Below are 21,773 nucleotides of genomic sequence, written 5' to 3' on the forward strand. Positions count from 1 at the left end.
AGAAATGCTACGAAAATCTATTTTGCCCATACCCTGTAGATCGTGAGCCCGGCAGCAATTTAGCAGCGCCACATCAGACGTTGCTCTATCCCTTAAAAAGGCGAGTTCACCCTGGAGAAAAGTTTGTTGTAAAAACAAAAGAAAATATGATATAAAAATGATATTGGTGGATCCATCAAAGATATTAGAATTTTCAGTTTTTGATTTGTGACGTCATATAGGCTACTGTACGAGCAGCTGCCCCATTATGTTGTGTGATATAAAATGCATAAATGGTACATCATGGATATTTTTTATCTGTCTGGAGCGGGTGTGAAATCATTTGTTTGTTGATATACCGAGGCTTAAAAAAAAAACATTTTCATTTTTTTAGGAGGCTACATTTCATTGATTTTGTACTATAAGAAACATGGGGGAACTGCTTGCATCTGACGTCACAAATAGACCAAATGAAATTCCAATAGTTTTTTTAATATTTGATGGAATTTCCTCAAACCTACAATTTTTTCATTATTTGTTCTGTTGTTGTTTCAATAAACTTTTTGTCAGGTTGAACTTCCCTTTAATTCGTTGACCGCCAAACAGGTTACAAGGAACTCCCCTCTTTTAACATCTTTTGGTCTGATGCTGTCGGAGCTTGAACTCCCGATCGAGAGGCGAACATGCTCCCATTGTCAGATTGTCGAACACACGATGGTTATCCAAAAATGCCAAATTTAAAAATAATAACTACGTTATAATTATGATACTTATTTTTTAATGATTTTTTTATGGCAGCCATCTTGGATTTCAAGATGGCTGCCATAAATTGGATGAACATTACTGAATTCGAGAGAAGTCTATGGAGATCACGGGGAAATCCCAGTTGTGGGCAGTGGCGTAACAGGCGGGGGGGCAGGGGGGGCAAGCTGCCCCCCCTGGCGGAGCTCACCGGGAAAATAAAAAAAACCGGGAAAAAGAAAAAAAGGGGGGAAGAAAGGGAAAGGGAAAGGAAAGAAAAAAAGAGGAAAGGGGAAAAAGGAAAGGGGAAGGGGAAAAGGAAAGAGAAAGGGAAAAGAAAAGAAAAGAACACTAAAAAAAAACATCAAAAGGGAAAACGGGAAAAGGAAGGAAAGAAGAACAACTGAGAAAAAATAATTCTCCCCGATATACAAATACATTAGCATGATCAGTAATACAGGGAAATAAATTAAAGATGACAAAAGGCAAACAAAAGCGGGAAATGAAGGCAGAATGGAATTAGCCAAAATCTAAATTGGAAAACAAAGAAAAGGGACAAGATAACGTCGTACACTACGATGCCGAGGATTTAAGATAACGAGCGGGAAGAAAGATGGATGGTATATAAAGCATAATTTCGTATGAAAGTCTATCATAAACTTGCTAAATCTCCAAAGCTACCGGGGGCTCTGTCCAAGAGTAAAGACCCCGTGCAGTGGGGGCTCTTCATCTGTAACCTTTAATGGGTTCTATAGCGGGCCCCTATACGGACCCTTCCTGCATTAAGCTTTGCGTTGAAGCACTGGCGTACGGGGGGGGGGGTGGTTCCACAGCCAAGGGCCGGAAAAGAAAATAAACAAGGCAGCGAAATGACATGAATGAAAAAATATATGATATGATATTTGCTATGATGTAAAAATCTATCACATAATTATAATTTCATTTTAACAGGCCATTTTTCTTTCTGGCTCGCTTCGCTCGCTGGTGACTTTTTACAAATTTTCCCACATTTGCTATGGTGTGCCCCTCACAATATTTGGATGATTACGATACACAACTGCATTAAATTTATGTGTTGTGTGAAAGCTATACAAATACACACGCAATTTGATTAAAATAAGTGGCCATCTGTTAAGGTTTAAAATGGCTTTAATATCAAGAGGTTCCGGGACTCTGCCCTGGACCTTACCCATAAAGCACTGCTATATGGATGAGTTTGGACCAAGGCCCCCAAAATTCTACAACCAAAGGAAAGTGTATTATATATTTCTGAATATCACGTTAAAATCTATCTTCATGTTAGATTCTCATGAAAAGGTGATTTTTTTATCTCGCTCGCTCGGGCGTACAAAAAAAAGAGAGAAAAAAGGAAAAGAGAGGAGGATGAAATATGATATCATCTTTTTAACATTATGTAAAAATCTATCACAAAATTTGATTTTTGCAATAAAAATGTCAAAAATTTTTGCTCGCTCGCTTCGCTCGCTCGCATTTATATATATATATTTTTGCCCGATACGCCATATCGCCCCCTCAAAATTTTTGCCTTATGACGCCATTGCCTGTTTCATGATATGACCGGGGAAATTTTTGGCTCTTGCCCCCCCTGGCCACCGACCCCTGTTACGCCGCTGGTTGTGGGCGATTCCATCAAACTTAAAACACGTGTAGAAAGCAACTCGGACACCAAAAGAAAGCTTATTTAATTCTCTTTCGACTGATGATACATATATTTTGATTGCTTGAAAACACTTGGTTATTTACCATCTAATCAAAAGACACATAACATAATTTCACCCAAGACCACAATAATATATGCACGTGCGGAAGCCCGTTTTTATACAGTATTCAACGGGGCTTCCGCAATGTGCCCGTACCGCACGTTCCAGGCACAAATTTTGTGTTTCATTTTTAGCCATCGAACCCATGATGATATACATTGTTTAGCTCAAAATTTTACATTTTCTTGTCGAAAAATTATGAATTCCACGATATATAATTTGCAAGAGAAGTTCAGTTGTTGAAATCTATCATATGCGAGATAGCTCCCATCGTTTTGCCTGTAAAACGGGAAATCTACGCAGTTTCAGACTTGTAGCAAGGATTGGCGATAGTACCATGACAAATCTGTGTGGTGGAATAGTGTATTCCATGGAGGGTGAAATCAAGCTAATACAACAACGGTCACCCTTCGCACCCACTGTTCACCCGATATGTATATCTACCATGCCCCCCTATCAACGTGTCTTTATGTATTGGTGATACGCTTAAGTGCACTCGAACGTTTGCAGTGAAAGGGAGAAGAAATTTGGGGTCTTATTTTTCGATATGCATGGCGGCCATCTTGGATTTCAAAATGGCGGCCGACCCGATGGTCAAATCACTTGGGGCCGGCAATATTTAAAATCAGCACCCCGAATTACGCCTATATGCCAAATTTCAATACCGCAGTTCACATAAAACTCGAAAAAATGATTGCAATAATATATCATGGCGGCCATCTTGGATTTCAAGATGGCGGCCATTTTGCCCCTGACCAAATGGTCGAATTGCTGGGGGGCTGGCAATATTTGAAATCAGTGCCTCAAAATTCCCAAACTGTGCCAAATTTTAGTGTCACATGACATGAAAAACTCAAGAAAATAACATTAATGATTTTTCATGGCGGCCATCTTGTATTTCAAAATGGCGGCCGACCCGATGGTCAAATCACTTGGGACCGGCAATATTTGAAATCAGCACCCCGAATTAAGCCTATATGCCAAATTTCAATACCGCAGTTCATATAAAACTCGAGAAAATGATTGCAATAATATATCATGGCGGCCATCTTGGATTTCAAGATGGCGGCCATTTTGCCCCCGGCCGAATGGTCAAGTTGCTGGGGGCCGGCAATATTTGAAATCAGTGCCTCAAAATACCCTTATATGCCAAATTTCAGTGTCACATGACATGAAAAACTCAAGAAAATAACATTTAATGATTTTTCATGGCGGCCATCTTGAATTTCAAAATGGCGGCCGACCCAATGGTCAAATCGCTTGGGGCCGGCAATTTTGGAAATCAGCACCCCAAATTACGCCTATATGCCAAATTTCAGTACCGCAGTTCATATAAAACTCGAGAAAATGATTGCAATATTATATCATGGCGGCCATCTTGGATTTCAAGATGGCGGCCATTTTGCCGCCGGCCAAATGGTCAAATTGCTGGGGGCCGGCAATATTTGAAATCAGTGCCTCAAAATACCCCTATATGCCAAATTTGAGTGTCACATGCCATGTAAAACTCAAGAAAATAACATTTAATGATTTTTCATAGCGGCCATTTTGGATTTCAAAATGGCGGCCGACCCGATGGTCAAATCGCTTGGGGCCGGCAATTTTTGAAATCAGCGCCCAAAAATACCCCTGTATGCCAAATTTCACACTTTCTGCCAGATCCGAGCATCTTGGCCATTTTTTGTCACATAACCGCTCCACTATATAGGGCCTTGCCCGCTCTCTAATCAGCGCCAATCCACTCATCTTCCCTCCCCAACAAGGTCCAGTACAAAACTTTGCTGTACCAGAAAAGCTAGGCATCAATCAAACAAGTTACACGGTAGGGGGTCAGGTGCCCTAGTCTCACACACCAAACAAGACACATTTTTACCCAAAACAACTTCACCTCAAACAGGGTGAAAAATGCAAAGTTGTGTTGTTTTTTTTACACTGTAAACATAAGGCTCCGTGTTCATGCACTTAAAAAATATCTATTCAGCGCCTTCCTCTCTCGCCAAATGATTCCACCCATGAACCAAGTATCAAAGTTTGAATAAGTAGACTACACCAGTCGCAAGGAGGCAACAGCTGGTAAACATCTCTGGCTCAGGCAACATCAACAGATCCTGGCCCCCACCCCCATCGTGGTCAATGGGCACTGGAGGGTCAGGGGAAACCAGACCAGTGGCCTCCATGCAGGTACGACTAGTCTCTTGTACCAAACTTTTGCCTCCACTCAAATACAAGTTTACCCCCAAGGACGATGAAAATACACAGATGTGACCGACGTTCTACAGAATAGACATATACCACCATGATAATTTGATATTCACATTTTATTCTATTGAAATGTTTTTTCTCTTACCCAATGATTTCAGCTGTGGAATAAGTATTACAGTTTATAAGACTAGACTACGAAAACCAGGACCCTGTTGCTTCCATGAAATGACCTCCTGACCTCCATGATAAGGGGCAGTCAGTGGTTTTTTAATATGGAGCTATATATAGCATCATGGTTTGGACATGGTTTGATATGCATGTGTTTGCAGTGTATTCCATACTATGGACATGCATGTCCATACCCAGCTAACTATAATAACATTCATGAAAGATCCTAGAAATGCTCTCAAAAGAAATTTTTAAGAACATTTGTATAACATTAATGAAACAATATTCCCCTGATGTTAAACATCAAATAAACGTTAATATTATGATGCCAAGCAGATATATTTTCCTAAATGTTACATAGATCTTTACCCATAGTTGATGAAAAAAAACATTCTTAAGACACAAATGATATTTGTCTAACGTTTTTATAATGTAACATAATTAATGTGAATATTTTTTTTTCAAACGTTCGATGTTATGACTATGATGATGATAAAAAAGTCATGAATGTTTGTTTTCAAAATATTTCGACAAAACATTTTTGATAATGTTATGATTTTCTTAAATATAGTAGATACATGATAATTTTGCCGTTTTTGCATATTGAATTAACATTTTGATAGGAACACAAGAACATTTTATTGACATCTACATGTACATGAATTGGAGCTAGGTAAAAATAGCATTTTGAAAATGTTGTTAGAATACTTGAAATGAAATGATCGATATGAAATATGGTTTTACAACATCTCAACAAAGCATTCTTGAATGTTTCATTCAGGTGTTTTCCAAAATGTTAACTTTAAAAAATATATTAGAAACATCCTGATAATTTTAACATAAATTGTTGAGAAACAAAACAGATATACAATTTTATAATGTTATATACATGTACGTACATTGGATGTGATAATAAATGTTATGAAACTATATGTTTATGTATCATTTTGACTTAACGTTCTTGAAAAAAAAAAATCCTAATATTTTTCAAAAGCGTTAATTAAATGTATCATTAACATGTTTTTCAATGTTTTATGATGATATAAATATAATTTTTTCAGAAACTTGATAATACTACTAACATTTTTGTAAGGTTATACATTTGATGTAAAATAAACATTTTAAAAATGTTGTAAGAATATTATGACAATAACATCAACCGTTCAACAAAACATTTTTGAAATATAATTTCCAAAAATATTTTAAAATGTATTAGAAACATCCTTATTTTTAGTAGTATAATTCTAACATTTTTTTATATTTTGCTGACATTTTGATAAAGTTATTGGGATCTATGATTTTTAACTCATCCGGCCCGAAGGGCTAGATGAGCTTATGCCGTGGCGTGGCGTCCGTCCACAATTTCAAAATGCTTCTTCTTCGCCATTTCTAGTCCGGAATCAATTCTGTTTACTTTATATGATAGCACTAGGTAGGGGATTCAAAACTTCTTCATAGAATTTTAAAATTAATTAAATATGCTAATTTATGCGCATTTTTAAAAATTCACAAAAAAATGCTTCTTCTTAATTAGTTAACCGATTTTGAATTGTTTGCTTCCATCTGGTAGAGCTTCATGAAGGTCACCAAACTTCTACACAAAATTTTGAAATTTGGCCGGAGTAGAAATTATTTATGCTAACTTATGCGAAATTCATAAATCACAGAAAATGCCTCTTAATTCTTTATTTGTTGACTGAATTTCAAAATGCTGCCCGCTTCGTCATTTCAAGTCTGATTTTAATTCTGTTTGCTTTTAATATGATAGCATTAGGTGGGGGATTCAAACCTTCTACACAGAATTTTGAAACTCATTAAATATGCTAATTTATGCGCATTTTTCAAAATTCACAAAAAAATGCTTCTCCTTCGTTACTTGTTGACCTATTTCGGCTTCCTTTTGGTAGCACTTCATGAGGTTCACCAAATTTCTACACAGAATTTTGAAATTTTGACTAGGAAAAATTTTATGCTAATTTATGCGAAATTTATTTATAAATCAACAGGAAATGCGTCTTCTTATTTGTTGACCGATTTTGATTTTTTTTTTCCATCTGGTAGATCCGCATGAGGTTCACCAAACCTGTACATCATTTGTTGATCAATTTTAATTTTCTTTGCTTTATATGATCGCTTTAGGTGGTGATACAAATTTTCAACACAGAATTTTGAAACTCATGAAATATGCTAAGTTATTTATATATTTTCAACTAAAAAAAATAACTTATTTATTTGTTGATTATTTTTGTTCCATCTGAGAGCTACATGAGGTTCACCAAGGTTCTACACAGAGTTTAGAAATGTTGACTAGAAAATTATTCATGCTAATTTATATAAAATTTATTCATAGATCACAAAAAAGCTTCTATGTAATTTCTTCATCAATTTAAATTCTATATCCTCAATTTGAGTCACCAATATAATTCACTACAGTGACGTCAACTGGGCTGAAATTGTGTTAAATATCGTTGCGAGATGCTGGATAAGCTCCACATCATTGATGTGCTAGTTTTAAAAGGTTGTAATACTAGTATCATATCAATGACATCAAACGTTCTTAGAATGTCATAACTGAAACTGCTTTATAGTATTTTCACTAAAAAAAGAGAAAAAATATTGTTTTAATACATATTTATGATATAACATCATCTGATCATTTAAGAAATAAATTCATTTTACTATCATCGTTTTTATAATGTTATACATTATGTGAAAAAAATAATGTTGGTAGAATATGACAATAACATAAAACATCATTCTCGAAATGTCATGATTATGATTATGCTTTTCAAATATTTTAACAAAACTCATTTTTAGAAATGCTTTTCCAATGTTAAAAAAAAAATGTTTGAAAAATGAATCAGAAACATCATAATTTTGACATTTTAATGATATCATTTTTAAAGGACAAGTCCACCCCAGAAAATTTTTGATTTTTATAAATAGCGAAAAACTCTAACAAGCACAACGGTGAAAATTTCATCAAAATCTGAAGTAAAATGAGAGAGTTACGAAGTTTCCATTATTTTTCACAAGACAGTTATATGCACGACTCGGACATGCAAATGAGAGAGTTGATGTCCCTCACTCACCATTTTTTGTATGATATTGTTTGAATTATAAAATGTATTTCAATTTTTATAGATTTGACAATAAGGACCGAATTGATCGAACCATAAATTGTTAAAACAAAGGTAATACCACGTGTTCAGGGAGGAACAAAACTTTGTTTCACAGGACAACAGGGATATAATTGGAATATTCAATATTTCATATAATAAAACACAAAAGAAATAGTGAGTGATGTCATCAGTCCCCTCATTTGCATACCTGTCCAAGATGTGAATATAACTGATTTGTGAAAATTATAAAGCGAGACTTAAAAATGTCATAACTTTCTGATTTTGATTTAATTTTTCAGTATTATTCTTGTTGGATTTTTTCTCCTTTTATTCAAATCAACTTTTTATGGGGTGGACTTGTCCTTTAAGAAACGAATAATTATCATGCCATGGGTGTGACAATAACAAACTTTCCCACAAAATTATGATAATATATATTTTTTTTTAATAACTAAACATTTTTGAAAAAAAAAAAGGTTTTCTAATGTTTTCCTGAAGTACTAATGAATTGTACAACAAACATTCATATTTTGATGTTTTTATGATATCATAATTTTTAGAAACAAAATAACATTTTACTATAATATCTCTATAATTACGGTAAATAGATATAAAAAATACTATCTTAAAACTTTGGTAAAATTTAATGATAATAGCATTAAAGGTTCTATAAAAGTTATGAAAATATGTTCTCAAAATGTTTTAGTTAAACATTCTTGAAAAATGTTTTTTCTTTTGTTTTCCCAAAATGTTGAAAAAAAATATTGAACTCATTTTTTTTTATCGTTTTTATAATATAATTTGGATACTGAACGGGGCAGCAACAGGAGGGCACCAGGCCCGACAGATGAATCATGATGATGCAAAACTATACTTTTGATAATTTCAGACATGTCTTATACTTCATAGACATCACCATTATTGTTATAAAAATTGCAATGCACTTTCCGCCTTCATCTGGTGTTTACAAATGCGAAATGATGTTGATATTTTTTTCGAGTTATACCATATTTTTAACTTGTATTTAAGTGTAACAAAGCTTGCGTGCGCTTGCGAAATCTCTTCTATCCAATGAACGGCCTTATACCTCTCAAATCTTAAAGGTCAAGTCCACCCCAGAATAAGGTTGATTTGAATAAATAGAGAACTCAAACATGAATATTGCTGAAAACTTAATCAAAATCGGATGTAAAATAAAAAAAGTTATGACATTTTAAAGTTTCGCTTATTTTTCACAAAACAGTTCTATGCTCAACTCATTAATATGCAAATGAGAGAGTCGATGATGTCACTCACTCACTATTTTTTTTGCTTTTTATTGTTTGAATAATACAATATTTCAATTTTTACGAATTCGACAATTAGGATCCCCTTGCTTGAACCACAAAATGTTAAAATAATGGAAGTTCAGGGAGGAATGAGACTTTGTTTCACATGACAATGACGATAAAATAAAAATATTTCATATTTCATATAAATAAAATACAAAAGAAATAGTGAGTGGATGATCATAATATTAACGTTTATTTCATGTTTAACATCAGGGGAATATTGTTTCATTAATGTTATACAAATGTTCTTAAAAATTTCTTTTGAAAGCATTTCTAAGATCTTTCATGAATGTTATTATAGTTAGCTGGGTATGGACATGCATGTCCATAGTATGGAATACACTGCAAACACATGCTATCAAACCATGTCCAAACCATGATGCTATATATAGCTCCATATTAAAAAACCACTGACTGCCCCTTATCATGGAGGTCAGGAGGTCATTTCATGGAAGCAACAGGGTCCTGGTTTTCGTAGTCTAGTCTTATAAACTGTAATACTTATTCCACGGATGAAATCATTGGGTAAGAGAAAAAACATTTCAATAAAATAAAATGTGAATATCAAATTATCATGGTGGTATATGTCTATTCTGTAGAACATCGATCACATCTGTGTATTTTCATCGTCCTTGGGGGTAAACTTGTATTTGAGTGGAGGCAAAAGTTTGGTACAAGAGACTAGTCGTACCTGGAGGCCACTGGTCTGGTTTCCCCTGACCCTCCACTGCCCATTGACCACGATGGGGGTGGGGGCCAGGATCTGTTGATGCTGCCTGAGCCAGAGATGTTTACCAGCTGTTGCCTCCTTGTGACTGGTGTAGTCTATTTATTCAAACTTTGATACTTGGTTCATGGGTGGAATCATTTGGCGAGAGAGGAAGGCGCTGAATAGATATTTTTTTAAGTGCATGAACACGGAGCCTTATGTTTACAGTGTAAAAAAAAACAACACAACTTTGCATTTTTCACCCTGTTTGAGGTGAAGTTGTTTTGGGTAAAAATGTGTCTTGTTTGGTGTGTGAGACTAGGGCACCTGACCCCCTACCGTGTAACTTGTTTGATTGATGCCTAGCTTTTCTGGTACAGCAAAGTTTTGTACTGGACCTTGTTGGGGAGGGAAGATGAGTGGATTGGCGCTGATTAGAGAGTGGGAGACATGTGCCCTCTATGTTAGCTTTGGGAAAAAGCACTTCCAAACAACAAGGTCCAATCTGGACTACAAGCACTACTACGAGTACGTACGTACGTACCGTACGTCGTACGAGTACGACGTCATGCGCTGCATGCTTATGCGCTGCTGCGCTAGCTTAGAACGGCTGGTGTCATATATGAATTGACCCGGGCAGTCGATTGGTACCGGCGGAACTAATCGGCGGCTCTTTCACCCGCCGTTTTGTTCCGGATTTTGTTGGGTGGAGCGATCGTCATAGCCGATTTGTTCCGACCAGGCACCACTATATAGCAAAATGTGATAGTCTAGTCGTCATGTTCAACAAATTGGCTCCTTCTTCACATGCACAGAACAGACACAGTTGCCGATTTGAGAATCTTACAACGAGAATGAACGAATTATTTTAACAAGTACTCTCAAGTGAATGAACAATGGAGGAAAGCTGTGTGAGCCCGGGGGCGCGTTTCCGTTTTACACCCTGGCGAAGGCAATCTCCGCAAAAATAGCTACAAAGCGACTAGTGAAGAGTCTAAAGTTTGTTTACAGCAAGGCCCTATATAGGGCCTTGGTTTACAATATCAGCTGGGCGCGCGATGCAAAAGTCCGCACCGAAGATAATTATCTGCAGAACATGTGCAAATGCAGCTGAGCTTATATTACTATTGTAAAGATTGGAAAGGGATAACGATCATTCGACTGTGAACTAGGAACAAGGCAAATGGGCAAATAGAAGAGTCCTGAAAAAAAAAAATCAATATCATTATAAATAAAATGTTTTCTCTCATGCAGTCATGTTATTATATTAGGTGGCGATTGATATTAGATGATAAATTAGATCATAAGGGGTCAACCATACAGGTGAAATCTAGATTTAATACAGAATTTTTGGAGTTCATGGACAAACTTCAATTAATAGATATTTGGAGGAAAAGATATCCAGGAAAGCAACAGTTTACTTTCAGACAGAAGACACGTAGTACCTATTCAAATTAGGCTAGATTATTGGATAATATCAAAAGAAGTTGAAACATTGGTGCTGGAATGTGAAATTTTACCGTCTATAACTCAAGACCATTCTGGAATCTTGCTTACCTGTAGTAGTGCAAAAAAAGAAGTGAAGCGAGGTCCTTCATATTGGAAATTCAATTACAGTCTATGTTATGATAAAGAATATGTTCTGCTATGAAAAATGAGATTCTTAGTTCAGTGGAAAAAGCAACACAGAAATGTCTTTTCTAATTACTCATTGCTTTGGGGCTTATTAGATGAAAGATTAAAGAGTGTACTCGAAAATATTCTAAAGAAAAGGCACGAGAAAGAAATAAGCAAAAGCTGATTTTAGAGTCCGAAGTGAAAGACTTAGAACAGCAAATTGCTGCGAATAACTCTGATGTTTTGCGGAAGAATTTGGAGGAAAAAAGATAACTCCTTAAGAAGTTATCTGACTTTGGCCTTGATGGTCTCAACATAGAGCTATTGCTCTATGGTCTCAAAGTAAGGTCACGTGCGGCCTGGGGCCTGAAACATAGAACTTTTTACCTGAGAAAACTCTGGTAAAAACTGAAAACTAAGGTTAGTCTGATTTCTGCCATTGACTTTAACACAGGGCAAAAACTCCGGTAAAAACAACCTGAGTTTTCTCTGGTAAAAAGTTTTATGTTACGGGCCCCTGGAGTGAAAAAGGGGAAAAGAATTTTGCATTTTTTGAACAACTTGTGTTATCAAACAAACGTAAATCTGAGATTCATAAATTAATAGGTGAAGATAATCAGATACATAGCGACAAAGATGAAATTCTTAAAATCATCAAATTATTCTACAGTTCCTTATATTCTTGTAGGAGTTTGCAATGATGTTGAAAATTTACTGAAAAAATCCCTTTCCTCCAAGGTACTAAATTATCAGAAGACAATAAAAGTAGCTGTGAAGGTAAATTAAGCAAAAGTGAATGTTTTGAGGCTTTGAAAAGCATGCAACTTAATGAAGCCCCAAACAGAATTCTACTCCACGTTTTGGTGTGTAATTGATGACCTATTGGTTGATTGTTTAAATGAAACTTTTGAAAAAGGTGAATTGTCTGCATCACAGAAACAAGGAGTAATCACTCCTTGAAAAAGTAGGTAAAAACCCTTTATACATTAAAAACTATAGTTCTTGCCAAAATAATTAAAGAGATTCTCCTCGAAATTATACAGGTTGACCGGGTTTATGGATACATTAATAATCGAAATATAGGCGAAGCAGTTCGTCTTACTGATATTTTGTTATAGGCTTTGAATAACAATATAAAAAGCTCTTTATTAGCGGTGGATTTGGAAAAAGCATTTGACTCTGTATCGCATGAGTTTATACAAAATGTATTAGAAATGTTTGGATTTGGTGTATCTTTTAGACAGTGGATCAAAATGTGTATAGTGGAGCAAGTAGTTGTGTTATGAATGGTGGCTTCACAGCTGGTTATTTTGATATACAGAGGGAAGTAAGACAGGGAGATCCCCTCTCGCCTTACATTTTTATATTATCTATTGATTACTTGCAAATGTTATAACAAATTTTACAGGGGTTAGGGTATTTTATTGGCTCAAAATGAAGTCAAACAAGTGCTGTATGCTGATGATGTGTCGATTTTTGTACGAGATAAAAGGTCCTTAGAAAGACTTGAATTATATAGTTTTTGTTGTTTTTGGTAAATTAAGTATAGTTTTTTTTTTTTTTACAATTTTTTTTTATTTCAATATATTTATAATCAAAGATATCATACATGTATCACAAAACATTACAAGACGAAACAAATATTGCAAATAACTATTAAAGGTAACATTTGATCACACTTACTGAAAATTACATAATAACTTAAGACTACTGTTACAAAACATTGTTTAATATATGTACATACTTGGAAAAGAAAAAAAGTAATAATAAAAATGAAATATACGCATCCATTCGTTACTCTAAAATCAACCTGTTCCCATTTCTGGAGATGAATTGCCAAGGTATTCCTCTCTTGTGCAATCTTATATTCCTCTTCCCTATATTTTCTACAATGTTTTATTATGATCCAACAGGTGGCAACACAGCTTCCTGCCTTGCAGAATAAATCTCTTTTTTAGCTATTAAAATTACTGTATTTAAACATTTTATCGTATTTGAACTTCCCATCAATCCCTAACAAAGTTTCTTTCATTGAGAGATTCTCCAATTCTTTTAACCTTAATTTATGTCCAATATTTTTCCAAAGTGCTTGAACATTCGGGCAACTTTTAAATAAGACTGATCAAGAGTTTCAACTTCTTGGTAACAAAATGAAAATTTGTTAGATAAAATATAATCTATTGTATGAAGTTTATCATTTGTGTAAATAACCCCATGCAGCTGTTTAAACCATGTAAACTGAAATTCCCTAAGTTTACAATGCACTGTAGAAAAACGCGGTCTCATGAAAATATGCCGAATTTGATTTACTGTTAAACCTGAAAAAATACGATTGATTTTATGCATGTCATCCGTCTTTTTTAAACCGTCAATAAAATATACATGTATATATAATTGCTTTGAACAGATCTTTTCTAGAGTTACATTTCTTCCCAATAGTTGTAAAGAGATATGGTCGCCATGGGACTGATTACTTTGTAATGGATTAAGCCTGAATGAACGTTTTCATCCAATTGGCAGAGCATCATCATACCATATATTTTTAAAATATCATTATAGAGTCCAAACCGCGGTCGGAAAAGTAAGATACTGCGCCTTAAGTGGCCGTTTCCATCAATCAAATGAATCGAAGTTTAAATATGTTATGAGTATAGAGTTTTATATCAAATACCATTTTGCTATCAATACATACATGTTTGTTATTAAATTTTATAGTGTTTGAAACACAATCCTTCTCCTTTGTCCTACATTCTTCCATTCCTTGCCAAACTCTTAACATTTCAACATAGAATGTTGGTAACTTTGCTTTGATCTTGGCGGTATTATAATTACATTGAAAAATGAACACACCACCAATTGATTTACATAAACTATTGAACAGCGTTTTCCATTTCATCTGATTGTTACAATATATTAATCTTTTTATCCACATTACACGTTGTACTTTAATACAAACTTCTAAATTTGTTACTCGTAAACCTCAATTTTCATAGTTTTGATACATTGTGCTTCTTTTTATTTTATCTTGTCCGTTCCAAATAAATTTGAATGTGATTCTTTCTATATCCACATAAACCCACTTCGGGACCACAATCAAAGATGAGACATAAATCAGTTTTGAAAGTGCATACTTTTTTAGAAGATGAACTTTCCCTAATATGGTCAAATCTCTTTGCTTCCACAAACTCAATAACTTTTTTATTTTGCTTAATATTTCTTTGAAGTTCATTTCTTCTTTGACCTTCACATGCATGGTAAAATATATTCCCAAAATCTTCACTTCTTTAACCATATTCCATCCTTTTGGGACAGAGTCCTGGTTTGTACTGGTTCCTAATCTCATTAAATTTCTTTTATCCTTGTTTAATATGAGACCATATACAGGCCTTCAACACGAATGTTTGCCTTGATCATTTGCCGTTGCCGAATTGCTGGTAATTTGCCCTCTCACTATCATGGAAGAAGATAAGAGGATGACATTCCGTCACCGTTGTTGGTCGCCGTCGTCGTCGTAGTTGTAGTCGTACGTCATAGCCATGTAGTAGTTAATGTAGTTATAAATTTATTATTGTTATTGCTATTATTATTATTATTATTATATTTTTATCATGATTAGTAGTAGTATAGTTGTATACTTTATTATCATTAGCATCATTTTGAAACTATTATAAGATTGTTAATCATAAATTGCATAGTTTGTTATCAATATTATTATCATTACTATTATTATTATCATTACTATCATTATTATAATAATATATAATAATAATACAGGTATATTTACCCAGGGAAGCCGCTTCAGTTCCGAAAACTGTTCTCCCAGCGGGCCCTGCTATTATTATTACCCCGGCTTTAGCTGGGCTGCCTAGGCGCTCATTATTAGCATCATTATTATTATTGTTAGCGTCATTGTTATGAACAGTATTAGTAATATAGTAGTAGTAGTAGTAGTAGTAGTTGAAGCCGTAGTAGAAGTAGTAGTAGTAGTTATAGTATAATTAATAATTTAAGTATTATATTTTTTGTTCTTCTTGTTCTTCGGTCTTCTTCATCTTTTCTTCTTCTTATCATCATCACTAGTATCAATATTACATTATTATCATTAGTGAGTAGTATAGTAGTAGTAGTAGTAGTAGTAATAGTAGTAGTAGTTGTTGTTGTTGTAGCAGTCAGAGTAGAAGCTAGTAGCAGTAGTAGTATCGGTGGTAGTAGGCCAGGAGTAGTAGCTAGAACTAGTATATTTTAATTCATCGTTTAGAATAATTTTGAAACAATTATGAGTGGAAACAACTGGACTTCTACATGATGTAGATTCCCCTTCGTTTTGTACTATTTTCTTGTCTTATAAATATTATTACCGCTTACTAAATTAATTTTGGCTATTGCCCGAATTCTAGGTTTTTCACCTCCTTGTGTATACAAACGCCACTGTAAAACATGTTCGGATATAATAATGTATAAGGGTATATGATTGCTCTCTAGCTCTGTACATATACGTAGCCACTGAACAGTGGCTGTAGTTTGCATGTGGTGGTAGAAGAAAGAGATATACTAATATCTCTATGTAGGAGACTCGCTAACCAGCGACGTGTGTAGACTCTTCACTAGTCGCTTTGTAGCTATTTTTGCGGAGATTGCCTTCGCCAGGGTGTAAAACGGAAACGCGCAGCCCGCGCGGGGGGGGGGGGGGGGGGGCACTTCCATTGACAAGTGGATACCATGCGCGACCATGGGGTCTCGAAAAGCACGGCCTAAACACGTATTTTCCATTTTCTGAAAATGCACCCCATAACAAGCTGTATTGGCGTGTGAAACCCTATACTTAACAAGTATTGGAAACAAAACGATACTCTTGGCAAGTTCCCTGAATTGACTCCCTAAACAAGTACATCGATATTTTTATTGTTATGTCACGGACGTCGGTCGTTGGTTTTACCTTCACCTACATCATGGGGAAGTACAGCCCCACCTCCCACATCTCGCGCAAATCGTACTCTAAACACGTAGTGTTGACTCTTGGGGCAAAAGTAAATCCTTTATAAAATATTTTAGTCTTATTTTTTTACACCCTCGCAAATTTGACCCTAGCTAAACACGTAGCTTTCCTAGTAAAAATAGATACCCTTTTTTCATTATTCTAATGTTTTTGACACCCTTATCACGTTACGTACGTAACGTGCCCTATCTTGAAAAAGACATCCTTTTTACGTGTTTTTTGGGTCGCGCATGGTATCCACTCGTCAATGTAAGTGCCCCCCCCCCCCCCTGGGTGTGTGAGCCAATCCCAATTCACAGTGCTCCCTTTTTACGCCAGTGCTATTGGAGGAAGCGATATGGCCGTATTCTGAAGTCGTGTTTAACTTAAATCAGGTTTAAAGTTGTGCTTTAAGTATGGGAAGCCAAAAGTATCAACATTTTTTTATTAAGTTGTACGTTTCTTATGTTTACTATGCTCTTTCCTGATTCATTGTCCTGAAGACAATCATCTATTTATAATTATGAATGAATTAAGAGCCAAATGAGCTGAAATAATCTCTACTGTTATAGTTATTGATGTAACAATTGGCCATCCATATACTTAAACCACAACTTTAAACCTGAGTTTAACTTAAACCCGACTTCATACGGGCAATGGGGTTTAATGTCCAACATGGGAGAGGACCTTAAGCCGTTGGTCCCCTGGTTGCTTGCTCACAGGCATTCGGCTTTCTTAGCAGTCAGGTAAAACAACCTCGGTATATAACATGGGTGGCTTGTGTGTCTTCATTACTGATGCAAGAAAGATTGGCGACTGGGCCGGGAGATGGGGGTTACTTCCCTGTGCTTTTCAAAGCCCCCAAAATAAATAAGAATGAACGTTTTACATAAATAAATAAAAAGGGGAAAAAAGAAAAAGACCTGATAAGTCCAAAAGCAAAGGTATCTCTCATTCACACCTCATTGCACACACACTCTATTCAAGCACACAACCGCCCCTCCCCCCCCCAAAAAAAAGGGGGGGCATGAGGAAGGGGGTCTTGTACCTCCTTGGGCGGATAATACGGATACGTTTCCGATATAACAATGCTAGAAAAAACCAAGAATATAATGAAAAAGTGTATATAGGGCCTATAGCCCCTTAAAAGTATGATGTAGACTTATAACAGGCGCGGATCGGGGGGGGGGGGGCTGAAAGGGAGAAATAAAAAGAGAGACGAATTTACCTTAAATATAGGTGAAAACCTTTTTTTTCTTTGTTTGTCTTTTTTTTTGCTTGTTAATTTTTGGCGGACGAATTATTGACCTTAAATTAAAGTGCCAATTTTCTTTTTGGGGGGCTTGTTAATTTTTTGGTGGACAAAATATTGACCTTAAATCTATAGGTGACCGTGACATACTAATGTTACAAAATTAATATAGTGATGAATTAATGATAAACTGGTGTATTTCCAGTATTTTGCACCCCGTGGGCCCGACCTGACGTTGGTGCCCCTATGTACCTTTTCGAAAAATGCCCCCCCCCCCCCGCCAAACATTGTGCCTTAAATGCATGTACGTTGAATTATCGTATTTCATAGTCACATGGAATATGGCTATTGAAGACCATTTCTTTTTAATGTCAGGTCAGGTTAGAATATTTAAAATTTTATGCACTAGCATAAAAAAAACTTTCAGGACAGGATGCGCACATTGGGCCTTAAAAGAGTCAAAGTCACGGTCATCCATTTTTTTGGGGGGGAGGGGGTGCACATGTACGGTACCACCAAACCGCATGCGCGAACAACATAGCTCACATGCAAAAAATCCTTCTTGTACGAGGCTGAATACCTTTATTTCATAAAACATTTTTAAACAGAATTATGGAAATCATCAATGATATGATAATATTAAAATTACATTAAATGGATGGTCCAGGCTGGAGATATCTATATCTCAATAAATAGAGTAAAATTCACAAAGCAAAATGTTGAGAATTTGATCAAAATCGGATAACAAATAACAAAGTTAATTAAAGATTTGTATTATTCCGGTGAAACAGTTCTAGGCATGTCTTTATGAATATTCATTAGGTGGACTGATGATGTCATATCCCCACTTGTTCTTTTGTATTTTATTATATGAAATTGAGTTTATTCAAAATGTTTCTACTAAGAACTAAAACAACTGGGTTGACTACTGATTAAGTGCATTTATTGCCGTAACTTATTTCATCATAATGGAAACGAAAACAATGTGGTTAGGGGAAATAAGCCCTATCGAAAAAATAATTAGTGACATAAATTGGTGTGATACTTTTGCAAAATCCTTAGGAATTATTTTGATTAAAATAATAAGATAAGTCAAGAAATTAATTATTGGTCGCTAGAAAGGTTCATGAAGATAAAACAGATTTTGAATTCATGGAGGCAAAGAAATTTAACGTATAAAGGGACAATACTTATTTAAAAAACTCTTGTCATATCAAAGCTCGCATATATAGCACAGATTGTGCCACGTCCGCTTTATTATTTAAATGAATATGATAAACTTTTCCAAAATTTCTTATGGGGCTCAAAAATAAAAGCTAAAAAGGAATGATATGATAAATCCTGTTCAAGACAGGGGTTTATGTATATGACAAATATTCAGACACAATTTATGTCTTACAACCTAATATCATGGTTGTTTAGAATGTTAAAACGGGAAAATGGAATATACTTTTTTCGTACTGGATTGATAAAATTGATATTGATGTAGGAATCATATGAATTTCATGGTTCAGTTAAGCGATCATCCGTCAGCGCCGCCCAAACTCACAATTATCATAACGTTATACGCCTATGGGAAAAATCGTGAATTAGTCGCTTACTATTGCGATAACATAATCATGTATAAAAATCGCTTTGGCAGCACCAGACCTAAAATCCCCAACATTTTCTCATCCCCATAATATAATATTTTTTAATTTATTTTGAAATAACTGAATTTCGTCAATTTTCACATTTCTAAAATAATATTTTGCTCTATTTTCCCCTTTTTGTGCGCGAAATGTATTAAATTCGCTTGTTTTTCTCACTTATATAGTAATGTATTGTTATACAGAAATTGGATAAGATCCAACATATTATTTATTGTTGATTTTGTTAGTAATAACCATTTTCTAAACAATGAAGAACGTAAACCCAAACTTGTATATAAGGGTGGTAGATGGTTAAGTGAATATGCCAAAGTGAGAACAGCAATTAATCAACATTGGATCAATAAATGCATAAAAGTTTACGTATACTCTACTGTGAAACTTGTAAAACACGAAGTAAGCGTATATAGAGTGTGTTAAATATTGAAACAAATTTATGATCTCTTGACTTTAAAAAAGAAGACGTCTAGAGCAATCTGTTACTGGAATTTAATTTTTTAACCCCTGCCATTAATTGGAAATCGCTTTGGTCATAATTATATTTGTTCGTGATAATTCTCTCATTCAATTTAATTTTATGTTTATGTACATTATGATGACAATCCTTCTCCTGCAAATTGTGAATATCATATAGTTAATCATTTTTGTCTGAAATTATCTTTTTAATACTCTTTATTTATGATTCATGCCAAAAATGCTAGCATATTATGTTTATTATGTTATGAAAAATGTATTATACGAATGTTATGGATGCAGAAGAAAACAATAAATCAAATCAAATCAAATATTTTGCAAGTTCCATCCAAAATGTTTAAATGGAATTCGAAAGACTGTGAATATTTGTTATTATTGCGACCAAAAGGGCCACTGCATGTATTTTTCTTTTGTGATTCAGTTAAACCATTTTGGAATACTGTAGAAATAGTTATACGAAACATTTGTTGTAAGAATTTTGTGTTTTCACCTCAGTTTGCCGTATTAAACTTATTAGTTACAAAGAAAGAAAATATCAATGATATAAGATGATAATACGCATTTTTCTATTTACATAGAACCGCAATTACATATAAGAAATAAAAATGCGACACATAATATTTTGAAAAATTATATGTCTTTATTGTTGAGAGATCGTATAGAGGTAGAAACAAAAAAAAGCAAAAAAAAATAAAGAGATAAATATTGAGTTGTGGAAAAGGGTCCTCGAAGGATTGTAATTCCTTTTTAATTCAATTCATTGTTTGAACATTATTGGACAAACAACAAGAAAGTTATGAATTTTTAAAAGTTGTAAATATTGGTAATCACTATACCCATGGAGACTTCAAATTGGCTGCATATGTGATGTCATAGTGATGTAAGGCAAGGACTACTCTTCCATGTACTCCAATACAACTTATGGCTAAAATGTAATTTTCCCCAAAAGTTTTATTTCAAATTATATTTTTCTTCCATGAGGACATAAAACAATATACTACCTGGGTTATATTTAGATTACTGCCCCAGGGGAATGGGTACTTAGGAGAAAACCACAAATCCCTGATAATAAAGTACATGACCTATGGGAAAGTTGTCCTTGCCCCTTGTCATAATTTACTTACCCAGTTGCCAATTTGAAATCTACATAGTATTAGTGATCTCAATTTTAAAGCAGCTATAACTTTCTTATTGCTTGTCCGATTTCTTTCAAACTTTCACCATTCTGTTTAATTTAAGTTTCTCCGTCCCAACACATCAATGTATGGCCAAGGCTGGATTCCCCTTTAAATCATAGTATACAGTGTTTTTTTTTCATTTTGAAAAAAAGAAAGAAATTTTGCAATAGCCTGTATTTTTATGTGGATTCATATGTAATAAATGAGACCAGAAATGGTATAAAGAGAAAAAAAATAATGGAGACACATTATTCACACAAGTATGAAAAAATGAAAATTTATGATTTCATGTGATACTATAAGAAAAGGGAGATGTGACATCATCAGCCCATCTAATGAATATTCATGACGATCTATGTGCATATAACTGTTTCCACAAAATATTAATAAATTTTAAAATTCAATAACTTTCTTATTTGTTATCCGATTTTGATGAATTTTTCAGCAATTTGCTTTATTAATGTATTTTACTCTATTTATGATATTTTCAGCCCGGCCCATATCCCTTTACAAAATTACACCAAGATATATTATGAAACATTTATCAAAGTAAATAGAAAGATTTGATTAATGTGGAACCAAAACGGCGGCTCTC

The sequence above is a fragment of the Lytechinus pictus genome, chromosome 2 (genome assembly GCF_037042905.1).
Source record: "Lytechinus pictus isolate F3 Inbred chromosome 2, Lp3.0, whole genome shotgun sequence".
In the NCBI taxonomy this organism is placed as follows: domain Eukaryota; kingdom Metazoa; phylum Echinodermata; class Echinoidea; order Temnopleuroida; family Toxopneustidae; genus Lytechinus; species Lytechinus pictus.